The sequence below is a fragment of the Brachionichthys hirsutus genome, chromosome 12, assembly GCF_040956055.1.
Source record: "Brachionichthys hirsutus isolate HB-005 chromosome 12, CSIRO-AGI_Bhir_v1, whole genome shotgun sequence".
NCBI classification, from domain to species: Eukaryota; Metazoa; Chordata; class Actinopteri; order Lophiiformes; family Brachionichthyidae; genus Brachionichthys; species Brachionichthys hirsutus.
Genome location: NC_090908.1, coordinates 2,118,716 through 2,132,870, shown reverse-complemented (window position 1 = coordinate 2,132,870; position 14,155 = coordinate 2,118,716). Strand labels below are relative to the sequence as shown.

At 46.1% G+C, this 14,155-nt stretch overlaps 1 protein-coding gene across 1 annotated transcript in view; it reads right to left on the bottom strand.

Moving 5' to 3' along the window:
* igsf3 (immunoglobulin superfamily, member 3) overlaps window positions 1-14,155 on the bottom strand; it is a 58,486-nt gene that overhangs the window by 21,570 nt on the left and 22,761 nt on the right. The window lies entirely within an intron of this gene.

Here is a 14,155-nt window from a genome sequence, read left to right as displayed (position 1 = left end):
GTGGAAGACGTGGAAAGGCCGACTCTTTTTAGGCCGACTGTCGCGGTGAAATAGGCTCTGCTGAAAATGGGTCTGAAGGGGATTTACTCCCCAGTGAGAGGAGAAGGGGTTAATGCAGGAGACTGCCCTCTGTTTCCTCCTCCTTCCATGACTTTCCACATGCCTCGATGGGATCCTCTCGCTCTCAAACAGCTGGTTCCCTCCGAACCCCCCCCAGTCTGAAGCAAACATAACAACTTCATACCTCATATTCCATAAAAGTCGTGCATTTACGACAGCAAAGAAAGCAGTGACACCCATCTACAGATGTCTTTTTGAGGAGGGGGGCTACACGGACGCTATCTTGTGCCCTTGGGACTCTGAAATGAATTCAGACAGACCATCTCTCTGGAAACGGAGGGTCAACGCTGGCGGAATGCTCCGTCGCAGTGTTTGGCTATCCCTATCTTAAGGGATTTTCATTGTAAAGACTACAATTAGTATGTTTGAGGTATGTTCTTCTCCTTTATTCACCTGCTATGACAAAACAAGACGCAGGGGTACCATAATAGGGAGGCTGGCTAGTCCAAGACTTCTGGACTGAAGGACAGAACGACGACTAGAAAGCAGTCAGAGCACACACCTCCATTGTCAATAGTCGTAATTTTGCACCGTGGGAATAGAACACACACGCCAATTCAACACCACCTAATTCCATGACCCTGGAAACCGTGTCCTGGCATCTGGAAGAATCAAAAATACCATCAGTAGTATGTGATTTATTAACAAAATTATGATATTTCTTAATGGCGGATCCAGAATATTTTTGTCCAGATATTTTACTCTTAGTTTGAACAGAAAAAACATAAATGAATTTGCATTATCTGTGTGACATTCTGGTGCCAGTGCCAAGTCTGCACCCCTCTTCGTTCCCATACTGTGACGCAACGTGCATCGTCATAATCCTAATCATTGGTTGTTGATGCCTGTGTATTGGTATTTTTGTTGTTTAATAAAGTGAAAAGGTAATCCAGAATGCCCCCCAACCAGACCCCATATCTGGGAACAAGCAATGTAATAATTATCAAGGACCACCGATGTAATATTCCAAATGCATACTTTGCATGATTTGTCAGTTGCTGCAGATGAATAGCTTTTGAAGTTTTCTCAGAGACGGAGAGGGGAAGAAAGAGAGATCAGTGGAGCTCACAGAAACTGGAGTGAAAAAAGAGGGAGAGCAGCGATCTCAAAAACAAAGCAGGGAAATAAAATGTTCATTTCTGCTTTAACAGCAGTTCTATTCTAACGCACAAGAAAACTAAAGCCTGCGCTTCTCATCAAACCTCCTGATTTATTGGAAGGGCATATCAGATCGCCTTGCCTGCTGCACAGCAGAGCCTGAACAGAAACGAGGAGATGGAGATTGGTCGCTTTGACCCGACGCTGTAATTGGCCCTAACAGGAGCGCTTCTGGGATCAGACCTTCAGGGGAGGTCAGTTCCTCATGACATTATGACACTTATATGACTTGCAAGCGTTAAATGCCGATATAATACACTGCCAATTGTTAATTTAATTGCTATCATCATCATTATGCACCGAGATGAACTTTAGGTGTTAAGGAGGGTTTAAAATCCCGACAATGATACAGCTTTTATTGTCATTGTCATCGCAGTACAAGTACAGCGCAACAACAATACAAGTTCGATGAGTGAGCATCGGGCCCGACGGTCCAGGGCCTGACCTGCCACGCCCTGACCCGCCACGCCCTGACCCGCCACGCCCTGCAGTATAACACAGACGTCGTCTGTGTCGTCTGTACAGGACGTCTGAGGGCTGGACGAGCGAACGAAGTCTGGCACTTTGCTGTCCCACTTTTTTCTAATAATAACAAATGCCCACGATCACTTTTACTACCATGTTAGCACCCGTCATAATAATATTCTGGCTTAATGCTGAAGCTAGTAGCAGGATACTGTAAATCTGCCCAGATACACTATAGAGATTAATATCTTTATTTTTTTATAACTTCTCCTGGAGGCTGAGAATAACCCGGAAGGGCTACCAGCTGCTGGTTTATGCAGTTCAACGCACACACACACACACACACACACACACACACAGTTGTCTACCGTTCATACAGTTTGTGTGTCTGTGCATGAAAACATGAGAGAAACTAAAAGACGAGGGTCTGAGCAAACAGAGGAAAAAGGCATTGCTGATGAAATGAAACAAATATGAGAAACGAAAGAGAGGAAGCCGAGGAAAGAGGCTTTGACATCTGGTCACTGGAGTTTAACAAGATTCACCATGAAAGAAGACGCTGATTAGAGAGAAGTGGCAGCAAAGAGAAGGATCAATCAGGCGGGACTCTAGTGAGATGATATACGCAGAATACAGAAACAAATATCTCAGTTACCTGAGAACGCATCAAGCTATCTGGAAAACACTGTGGAAGTCTGACTGAAATATGCCCCCCCCACCCTGCATCCTGCATCACCTCGTCGATAAACAGCCCCGTAGCATGCGAGGCTAACGGCTGTCATGGGCAGCATTAAAGCCATCCTGCAGATAAATGTGTTTGCTGGTTGTGTGCTGAAATGTAATTGTGGCGACTACTCATCAAAGTTAGAGGTAGAATCATTTTGTGATTCTAACGAATGTTAAATAATGCTCAGTGAAGTCAGGTTTAACAGGTGTGGGGGCCGGTGGAGGAGAGGCGACTTAAGATCGATGACAGGTCATTGAGTGATGCGTTAGAAAGAGACAGAAGATCATTTTCATCATAATCAAAATCCGATTCTGCTCCCTAATGAACTTGGAGTTGCCCCCTCCAAACCTCCATTCAACAGCAGCCTCGGCTAGACACACTGTTACCACAACAACACTCCCACGCTACAACTTCCCGTTTCCATAGCAACCCTCCCACAAGGCACCGAAGGCTTTTGAGAATAGTCGGTAGTTACTATAAAACCTACAGCAACACCAGCCCAATTCAGAAAAAGATTAGGTCCCCTAAGTCCTCCAGACCAATCAGCTCTCTATGCTAAGACATGTGGGGTGAGCAGAACCAATCAGATGGCTCAGAAAATCCAGCAGGCCTCAATGACCCCCCCGAGCCTCAATCTGAGAAGGATTAGGAAGAGCAGCGATGGCATTCCCATCACACACACACACACACACACACTAAGGTGCGTCGCTTATTTGGACAATGTATTGACATATTAAACTTGTCCAATATGAAAGCCAGGATATAAGCAGAGATCTTTATTGATTCTGATGTTATTAATGTGTGACCAGTTGAGGAACTCTGTATTTGCTTTACCTTAAATTCTATTTCACTACGAGGCTCAACTCTGATCAGTGAGGTTCTAAAACAGCCAACAGATCCTAAAGGGCGACATGGAACCAGTGCAAAACACGGGTACAGAGACATGGCACACAAACTACTACAGCATCCACAACGGGGGGGGGGGGGGGGGGGTGTGTGACAACAGCATCCAGCTGGATGAAGGGATGGTTACTGTCATGTGAATTAGGGCTAAACAAAGACATTAATTGCATTACTAATAGCAAATATCAGATATTCATATCCTTTGAATGTTTCGCCTCCCCCCCCCGCACCCTCCCAACAACCTGCCAGAGTTGGTGCTGATGGGAATGGCTCGTTTCAGCACACTTACAGCAGCCAAAGCTTTTGGCACTGTCAAATCAGCGCTGCAAAATAAGTCAATGAGCCATGAAGTAAGTAACCAATCCAGGACTTGAGGGCTTTATGGTTAATTTTCCTTTTTAGGATCCCATTTGTAGTGACAGGAGTCTCAGAGCGTGGCAATTAAAACATTTCCACCGATGAATCCGCAAGTCTCATTTTGAGATCCGGCTTCTCGTGCGAGGTTGTGAGGAGAAAGCATCCCCGTGTAATTCTGCATTTGTGACTGACACCGAAGCCGCCAATCCTTTATAAATCTTTAAAAGTACTCTCTTCCTGCTCTGCCTCATCTGCATTTCCTGCTTTCATCCGCCTCCATTCCAGATCTTCCCCGACACTCTCAGCCCTCTGAAGTGAATGATGGTTGTCATACCTCAAGATGGCCTTTTAAGTCCAGTCACACAGGGATGGAAGTGTGTGTGTGTAGGGGGGGGGGGGGAATGGAGAAGAGGAGGTTTAAAAAAATAAAAAAGAAGATAATGATAATTTATGAAGCTTGATCTGCCTGTACATTCTGCAAGCTGTCAAGATTTTAACATCCATCTGCGACGGTACATTAAGACTAAAGAAAGAACGGCTAGAATTTAAATTGCAATGCTTGCTTGTCCTCTGCAGTGGCCTTGAAGGATGAACTGGCATCTTGATGTTACCGCGGATACAGACACTCAAACGTGTGCGTGTGCCTCCATGCAGATGTCGTTTGTGTTCCGCTTCACTTACACAAACGTAAATGCTTTTTTTGTTTGTTTAGGTGTGGAGGCAGCAGGTCTCTGGCTGCGTTCCCTTTTTCACCGAGCGTCTGGCACCAGCGTTGCCTCAGCTTGGACATTCTGCTGACCCTAACGGCTAAGCACAACCAGACTACTGGGAACCTTGAACATGGATGCATAGACATGCAGTCGATTGTTATACATCACAAGTATGGGCACTGAACTAACACCCTGCTCTGCTGGGAAGGGGTTTCACAAGACTTTGCAAAGTGGCTGAAAGGATTTGCTCCATTTCAGGTACCAAACGAGGGCAGCGACCGAGGACGTTTGGTAATAAGACCGAGCTTACAATTCATCCCAAAGGCCTGGCGGGGTTGAGGTCAAGCATCGGCACAGCCCCCCCCCCCCCCACACACACACACGCACGACTCAGAATCCGTAATGCTGTACTCGGATCAAGGGGGTGAGTGGTGGAGAGAAAACGCTGGTCTGGCGGTGCATCTGGTGAGGCGCAGCATCGGCCAATCAGCTTTTTGTCGGCCCATATTCCTGAAGGATGTGATGATGTGAACAGTTAATTCAACGGTTTACTTTGTGATAACCAGGCACGATAATTGCCCGTTTCCAGAGCTGTAAAATCAGTTGTAAAATGTCTTGTTAATTCTGCAAACCGTTGGCATCTCAAAATAAACATGCGTCTTTAAAGCAAACTGGATTTCCTGAATCAGATTTCCTGCCCTCACTGGTCCCTTAAAACCTTTCCTGTGTCACAGAGGCGTATGGAGATGGTGTCCGCATCAGTCTATGATCTGAACATGAAGCTTTTGAGGCGTTTTGGTGTGTTCTGGCCTGAAAGCGTGTGTTTGTATGTTGAAGAGCAAACGGCCATTTGGCAAAGCCAGCAGGGTAATTATCGTTAATTACTCTGCTGAGAAAGAACCAGAGCGAGTGGGCGATCTTCAGCTCCACTTCATACGAGTCCAGCCTCATCGTCAAGCGTCCCTTACCCAGGAAGCCTGCAACATATGCAGGTGGTATTGGGTCAGAAAATAATAGAATAGATCCAGGAAGTATGCCCACACCTGCCTCATTCGCATCCTTCAGTCCATTGTTCTTCTCTGTGAGCTGCTGATGAGTCAGGCTGGGCGATGGAGTGGCTCAAATGTAAAATCAGGTGCAAAGATAGAGGAGTAAAGTAAGAGAGTTCAGAAAAGAAATGCGAGGATGAACAGAAAACAACGCAAAAGAGAAACAACCCATGATGCACACGCACCAAAAGTCCTTGTGCAGGATATGCAGGAAGTAGATGGATGATCATTGTTCTGCCTGTAGCCTATATATAGATAGTGTACACGGTGAAAAACCTGCACATAGAGGGAAAACGTTCTCAGGAGACTGGGGGGGGGGGGGGGGTCAAGCAGATCCCACAAGCAACCTGTAGAGAAAACTGTTACAAACCGAGGTCTTCTCTCTTTCCCTAAAAGTGTGTGCAGACAATCAGGACAGGATTCGGAGCAGCAGAGGGGAAGATGAACAAAGCTGCCGCCTCTGAGCCAGAACAAAAGGAGCGTGGGTGACCTCTTTAACAAAGAAAAGGCGGCCGAGGCTGGAGATGAAGGCCGTGCTGTAGGACGTGGCTCCGTAGCACGGGGTGCATTCATAAGACAACACACACAGGACGAGATGAGTGGAGGCACGGAGCACCACTCTGTCGTCTCTCTGTTCCGATGTCTTCACATTGTGAGTGTGTGTTATGTAACAGGAATAAAAGGTGTGTTGCATTGTTGGATCCAGGGAAATTATGCCTTCATTAAGTTCTGATGTCAAAATGCTACGTTTGTGAAAATGACATTCTCCTGTGAATTCCTAACAATGTGTTGTTTAGCATAGACTAAAGCCTGTTATTTCTTTGTACACCGTACAGTACACAGGGATTTTATATTTTAATTTACTCAACGACGCTCTGCTGTGTGCTGAAGGATGATCTGGCCAGCGGCCACTGTAATTCAACAGCACCTGTGATTATTACCAGCTCATTGACATTTAAAAAATTAAAATTAAAACATCTTCACATTCTGCCTGTATAAAAATGAATCCAAAATATTCCAGATATGAGCCCTGCCACCTTGTACTAAAGTCAAATGTGATAAGGGCATCAAATAATAATACAAAAATTAAAATTGTATATCTATCTTTGTGATACTATCTGAAATGATAGAAAAGTTTATTGCACTTTAAAGTTTTCAGTTTGACCTGTGTCCCAACTCCTGAGTGGTTAATGAATATTGATGTAGAACCTTTACTCCAGTCAGCCACAAGGGGGCGATCAAGGTGGCAACCTCCATATCGTAGCTGCTGGCGCATTGTAACTATATGCATATTGTGAAAATGAAAGATTTAAACATAAAAAATTCCTATTTCTAGAAAAGTTTAGAAACAAGGAGAATAAAATATATTCCTCTGTACTAACCAGCAACTTTCAACAATGTCAAATTCAAATATCGCTAGGACAGCGGACGTTAGAGGCTGACTTGGCTAGCTAATAAAGCTAACATGTCTTACGAAGAGGATTCTGAATATGTTCTGGATGGTAATTTATACAGATAGCGCTAAGGCTGCGTCTCACACAATGGCTTACATTTAAGCTTCAATTTCAATTCAGAAATGACAAAGGTGGAAGTGGAATTGGGAAGTTGGAAAAACTCCATATTCCAACTATTCCTCTTATTGTCCCGTGTTTTGTGGCCGCAGCGCTCGGTGCGTTGGCATGTGGAGGAAAACCAGAACTGCTGGCAGGCCAGATCACGACTGCTGCTTTTCAGCGTGTGCAAACTATTAGAGGTGGATAAAAAAAAAAAAATACAATCCATTGAAGGATTCTAATAAAATGCAAAAGCATCACAATAACTAAATGTAATTGCGTGATGCACATTTAGTCTGATGGTGGGGTGTTGATGGAGTCCCGGGACCTGCCTACTTAATGGGAATCATTACAGCGCAGTCATTAGTCTGCTTGTAGGTGACTGAGGCCTCACTTTGCAGCAGCTGTGACTAGCAGGAAGCCGTCATTCTGAAAAACTGTCAGATGTTTGATCGTTTGACACGGCAGCATTTTAATCAGAGGCATACGCGATTCTGCAAAGCAGAATATATTTTGTTGTAATTTTGTCACGAACCTGTTCATCTGTTTGACAAAATCAACACATTCAAACTGTTGTTTTTCCTGCATAATAAGTGGATCTGAAGAATGCAGGGCCTTGATTAAATAGATTTTAAACTCATCGCTTGTCAGAAGAATCACTAAAATGAAATAGACATTTTTCACAAACGCCATTTCCTTTGAGCCGTGCACAGCTGGAATATACCCAGTCTCATACCCCTGCAATGACCAGGGCTACTTCTTTAAGAGATTTGATAGAAAACTAATATAATGAAAGTTGAAAATGAGGCTGAAGGAATTCAGCGAGTGTTGGCGTCTGTCTCAGACGATCCATGAGGCCTTTACGCAGTTCTGTTAGAGATCCCGTCTCCTGGAAATGTGGAGCGATAAAACGAGGATGTGAGAGATCTTCCAGTTGCTCTTACGAGATTTTCAGCTGGCTCTCCTGCTAATGGAACATCCGTCTGAGTGAGTGTGTGTGTGTGTGTGTGTGTGTGTGTGCGTACCAGACAAGGGTCACAATGAGGGAAAATGGACTCCTCATTTAACAAAGAGATCTCTGATGCATTTGTTACTTTCTCTTTACACGGCTCTGTCCCATCTATGCACCCCCTTCATCCTCATCCTCACCCTCCTCTCGCGACCACGTAGCGCCTTTCCCTTCGGTCTGGCTGGTTGCTTGTTCACCACCCAATTATCACTTTTTCTGTTTTTCTCATCATCCTTCCTCCCCCAGCTCTTTTCGCCGAGCACTGATCCCTTACAAGCTTTTACTCTACGTGTCAGTCAAACGTTCCTGATCCTGCAGGGCCGTGAAACTAGTAGAAGGAGCGACACCAGCTCTGTGCGCGAGGGGACGAGAAACACAGCCAGGCCCAGCGGCTATTAGAGCTCGTTATACCTCAAGCAGAGAAGCATCAAAACCCGACCGTCTCGCTGACACACCCACCCAAACACACAAACGCAGACACGCCTGGAGGGACAGCTGCTGCCTGGCACACCGGGTAGTACAAGGGAGCGAGGTGCTCCCCTCTGCTCGCCCAAACATGTCCTCCAGAGCTGTGACTCAGCTGCAGGGGGGGGGTGCTGCTTATTAACAGTGTATTTCAGAGGGCGTCTCATTACATCGAGAATAGAAATCCCCGGATATGTGCAACTACAACACGCACGCACGTAATTCTTTATAGATAATAGCTTTTAACGTTATATTACACAGCATCAATATTAAAAGTGTTTCAAAATGTGCAGTGTTTCATGATGCTGGGCTGAATCCTGAAGAACTTTCACGGCCTCGTGAACGATGTGCGAGGCGTCGCTTAATGATCAACCAGCTCTGCACTTTGCCACGCATTCATCATTTTCAGCTCATTGTGTTGGTTTTACAGCTAATTGGACTTTCCCATCGGTACATTTGGCTGCACAGATTTGTATTTCCATTTGCGCTCTAAATATGCAGAGTACAGAGTTTCAAACTCGTGCCTGTGCAGGCGACCCGAGAGAAACAGGAGTAGAAACTCCAGCTCCTACGTGCAGCTGAATCTCTAAGGTTTGAAAGTTCAGTATCTCGACTGTGTCGCTGTTTGTACTTATATCTGCTCGCGCTCTCTTTTTGATGTTTCATCATATTCCCTTCAGCTTTATAGAAACTGTGTGACGATGCTGCTGATCAAACGTTCCCAGTTTCGCAGCTTTGCTGTAAAAGCCTCTTAAAATACGATAATAGATAATTAAATGCGTCACAAAATCAAGTCATTCTTAAATACGGCGCAGAGGAAGAGTTTGACTGGGTGTAGTCAGACGTGTGATGAAGAGCTGCAGCGAGCAGGCTAACAGGTAGGCCTAAACCAGCCGTGCTGTGGACTCCAGGAACACTGGACTCAAACAGGGACTTGTTTCATGTTGCTTTGTAATATCCCGTCACACCAAACGATCAATAATGATGCTATAGATTAATGCAGTATTACTGGACTCCTTAATGGAGTGGTCTAATCAGAGCGGATGGCATTAGAACCCATAAAAGACTCAAGGAATGACGAACAAAAAATGACGTGAACATCTCTGGTTGGCACGGAGCCTGTAGCGGGTTAACTGGGGGCTGACCGGGGGCTTCCTGCTACAACCTGAATAGCAGCGAGACACAACCAGACATTAGAAGTGTAGAAATGGTGGAGCTTTAAGCAGCTAAACAGCCAAATATTTCCCTTAAGAACTGGTAGACACAAATAACAGATAAAATAAACTGTTAAACTATTATTTGCCAGTTGAAAAATATAACTCGAGGTCAGGAACTACTAAAAATGTCTGCAGGATGTGAAAACAGGCAACTGTGATTTACAAATTATGTTCATGAACTTAAGAAAGCGAGAATACGGATCGTCAGCGTCGGGTTTACGGCTCGCTGAGCCAGGAAAGATATAAATAAGATAATGAATGGAGGTTTCAAACCGCTTCAAGTGTCAATTAAAGACTCTCAGTTTACCTTATAAGTAATAAATATACGAGTACATTTTTAAATATGTCTTTAGAATTAACAATGAACTATTTCAGAAAATTACAAGGTTAATAAGCAAAATGTGAACAAAAGTTCAAAGAAACACAAAATAGAATATTAAGACATGAGAACAAAATAAAATGGAAATAAGTTTCCAATAAAAAGACTAGATTTGTGGATGTCCACAGCACGGAAAATAAAGAACTCAATTTGTGCTTACCTGGATCGACCACGACCTCCATCACAACACAATAGCAGAATGACGTGAAACATGATTTCAAATGTGCCTAAAAATGTACAAAATAATCAAAATGAAGAAACCAATGATGAGATCCTTTAGAGTTTCTGCTAGCCATGTGTGGAATTGTACCAACTATATAATGAGTTTGGGTTGGACTATTCCTCCAATCATACATGGTGACTCGCATTTTACTCGCGTAAGAGGAACCCAGAAAAGAAAATTTAAGTAAATCTTTTATTTTGTTTGGCATTAATGTTTGTAGGTTTCTATATGGACCGCTCCAACAGAGAGGGTAACACAAAGGGAGAAAGAAGGAGAAGAAAAGAAAAGAAAGATGGGCAATGAGCGAAGAAGTGGGCTTCCATTATTGTTGCAGAGGAACGGTGGCGCGGCGTTTAAAAGCTGAATGCCGCGATAAGAGACGAATCCACGGTGAAGAGTTGCTTTCAAATATGAGATGGTGTTAAATCCTCTTCTTCTCTCTTTATGTAAACAGCAACTAATACACACACACACACACACACACGCTATGGCACAACCTCTCGCTGGGGCCCCGCTAGGAAACGAGCCTGAGTGAGTGTGTTAGGAAGATGGGGAGCAAGCGGGAGATTAAAAGGCAAGGCGTGAGAGGAGGGGTAGTCGGGGGAGAGGTGGGAGTATGAAAGACAAATCTTCCTAAGAGCATTTCAGAAGAGCTGTGTGCAAAGCCATCGTTGACTGAAATCCTTTACATCAAAGATTTGCTCATCATGCCTACACACATGAAATACCCCCCCCCCCCCCCAAACCCACAGCCCCAATTCAGTCCATTCTCCCGCTCCTTTCTTCCCAACATTCCTCTTCTCATCTGCAGACCCACTTTCTCCATCGCTTCATTTGTCACATACTTTCTCTCTCCGCTCATGCATCCAATTACAGCAGACCCTTGAGCTCCGGACGGGCGACTCCTCGCCGGCGGACGCCGCCAGAGTTCGTCTTCCTCATCTCTGCCCTCCTGCAGGTTGTTAGCGTGTGTGTTTGTGTGCGTGTGTGTGTAGTTTTGGTGCGTTTGCCGACTTCAGCACAAACGCACGGTGCCATGCAATAACTGGTCTGCAGACAGGCGTGGCCACGCACAGGCACACAAACGTGCCTCCGCGCTCACACACCGTCCCACTCGTGCACTATAAACAGCATTTATCAACTATATTATGATTCTAATATTACTGCAGGTGCCAGCATTAAAACTAATACGTTGCATCCCCATGCTGCACTTACTGTCTATCCCAGCTCCTCTTCCCTTTCCACAGCCCTTAGAGCACCCCCCCCCCCCCCCCCCCCGCCTGCCTCCATCCCGCCCTCCATCTATTGCCACAGCCCCAGATGGTAAAGCACTGTGACCAATTAAAGACCTCCCCGAGGATAGAACCAGTTATAGCCCCAGCCATCTGACCAGTTCTCTGTGTGTGTGTGTGTGAGTGAGTGTATGTAAATAAGACTTACAAAACATATCACTGTGTTTTAATCTGTGTACAAAGCCCCGTCTTTAGGCCAGTTCCACATGCCTTCTCCCCTAAAAAGGTGCACCTGTAAATACTTCCAGGAACACAGTCGCATCTGTGAATAGAGATAAAACGATACGATCTGGAGCGTCGCTTCAATGTGTGGGATCTGGCCAGAGGTGAATAATAGCAGGTGTGCATGTGTTTCATCGGTGTGTGAGGCAGTGTCTTTGATGGTGAGGGGGGGCAAAAGGGCGGCTGAGGGAAATGGGCAGCCCTAAACTCACCAGGTAGGCATCCTGGCAAGGCAGCAGATGAGGGAGCAACTGTCTGAGCTGCCAACCCCACCCTGCACCCATCAGTTGTATTCCAACACCCACCTCGGCATGGGGGGGGGGGGGGTACAGGTGGTGGACACACCGTTTGTCTGCTGCCTTACACCAAACGGAGCTCTGGTGAGAGTGTGCACTCATTACATTCCGCACTGCAGACGTGAGATCGCGGCGTGTCCCTGGGACGGAGCACAAGGACCTTCACTTTGCATAAGTTGGTGCTGCTTCAAATGAGTTTAACCTTTGACTCCTATCCATTTCCTCCTCTCACTGCGACTCTAAACAAGCCGGCGGCTGGCTCAGCGGCCCACACTTAAATCCCCGCCATCAAACATTTTAGCTAAACCTTTCCCATTGCAAATAATGAGGCCGTGATTAGCATTTTAATGAGCTGGGTGCAATGCTAATCTTTAAACCGGTATCAGCAATCCACAGTGACAGCATCACGATGGGGATGCCAAGACGGAGAAGGGAGGTGGTAAAAGCATCGCCGCACTTAGCAAACGCCCTTAGGAAGGTTTGAAAGGAGTATCTGCTGTGACTTAAACCGTATCCATCATCAGAGGATGTGGCATTGGTGGGCTCCGACGCCAAGGCCAACGCTGCATGGCTGTGAATTGAGATGAGTGGAAGTAGCATTTGTGGTTCAGTTTGGCTTTTAAAACTGACACAGAAAGCGTATCAATAATATTGCATTGTGGCCAAATCAATCCAATCAAATTTTGCTCACTGAAAGTTGCAAAGATGTAACATTCAATATTTATGACAACGCTTTGCATCATGTGCTGCTGGCTACCGACCAGCAAATATTTAAGACAGACAAAATGTTTCTTCATCTTAATGTTTTCCCGCCCACAGTAGCCACCCCGACTCGCCCAGTAGCCACCCCGAGTCGCCCAGTAGCCACCGCGAGTCGCCCAGTAGCCACCCCGAGTCGCCCAGTAGCCACCACGAGTCGCCCAGTAGCCACCACGAGTCGCCCAGTAGCCACCACGAGTCGCCCAGTAGCCTCCCAGAGTGGCCCAGTAGCCACCACGAGACGCCCAGTAGCCACCCCGAGTCGCCCAGTAGCCACCACGAGTCGCCCAGTAGCCACCCCGACTCGCCCAGTAGCCACCCCGAGTCGCCCAGTAGCCACCCCGAGTTGCCCAGTAGCCACCACGAGTCGCCCAGTAGCCACCCCGACTCGCCCAGTAGCCACCCCGAGTCGCCCAGTAGCCACCCCGAGTTGCCCAGTAGCCACCACGAGTCGCCCAGTAGCCACCCCGAGTTGCCCAGTAGCCACCCCGAGTTGCCCAGTAGCCACCACGAGTCGCCCAGTAGCCACCCCGAGTTGCCCAGTAGCCACCACGAGTCGCCCAGTAGCCACCCCGAGTTGCCCAGCTACAGTACTCTACCATTTCAAATATCCATGCATGCTCATACAGTATGAACACATCTAGAATGTACTTTGTTGCCTGTGTGTGTGTGTGTGTGTGTGTGAGGGGGGTTAAATCAGATGTGTGACTTGAACGAGGCACACACACTCAGATAAAGCTTCAAAGCCGCCGCCGACATCAAACAACGCAGCGTTGCCCTGGACCACATCCTCGAGTCCTGGAGGCTACCTGTTCTTACTTACACGCATTACGACATGAGCACAAACACTCATTAGCATATCCATTCACATCCATATTAATGCAGAATTCATATTGAAACTGTGACTCTGTTCTGTTAATCTCACAGAGGAGAGGCGGCAGGCCCCTGAGGATTGGCGCTAATCAATTCAACTACGCTAGCACATCTTTAGCTCATTATACAAATGTCCATAAACATATATACACACGCAACATAAGTGAGCTCTCTCTCACACACACACACACAAACACACTTGTTAAAATTAACTTATTTCTCATTAGCCTAGCTCAGTAGCGTGGGTGTTGTGCTAAATGAAGAACGTCTGATGCTATTTCCATTTTCATAAAGTATGCTTCAAAGCCATTACACCTGAATCGAAATAGTCTACAGACTACATTTAGAGTCGAGCTTAACGGCAAACAGCTTCTGACG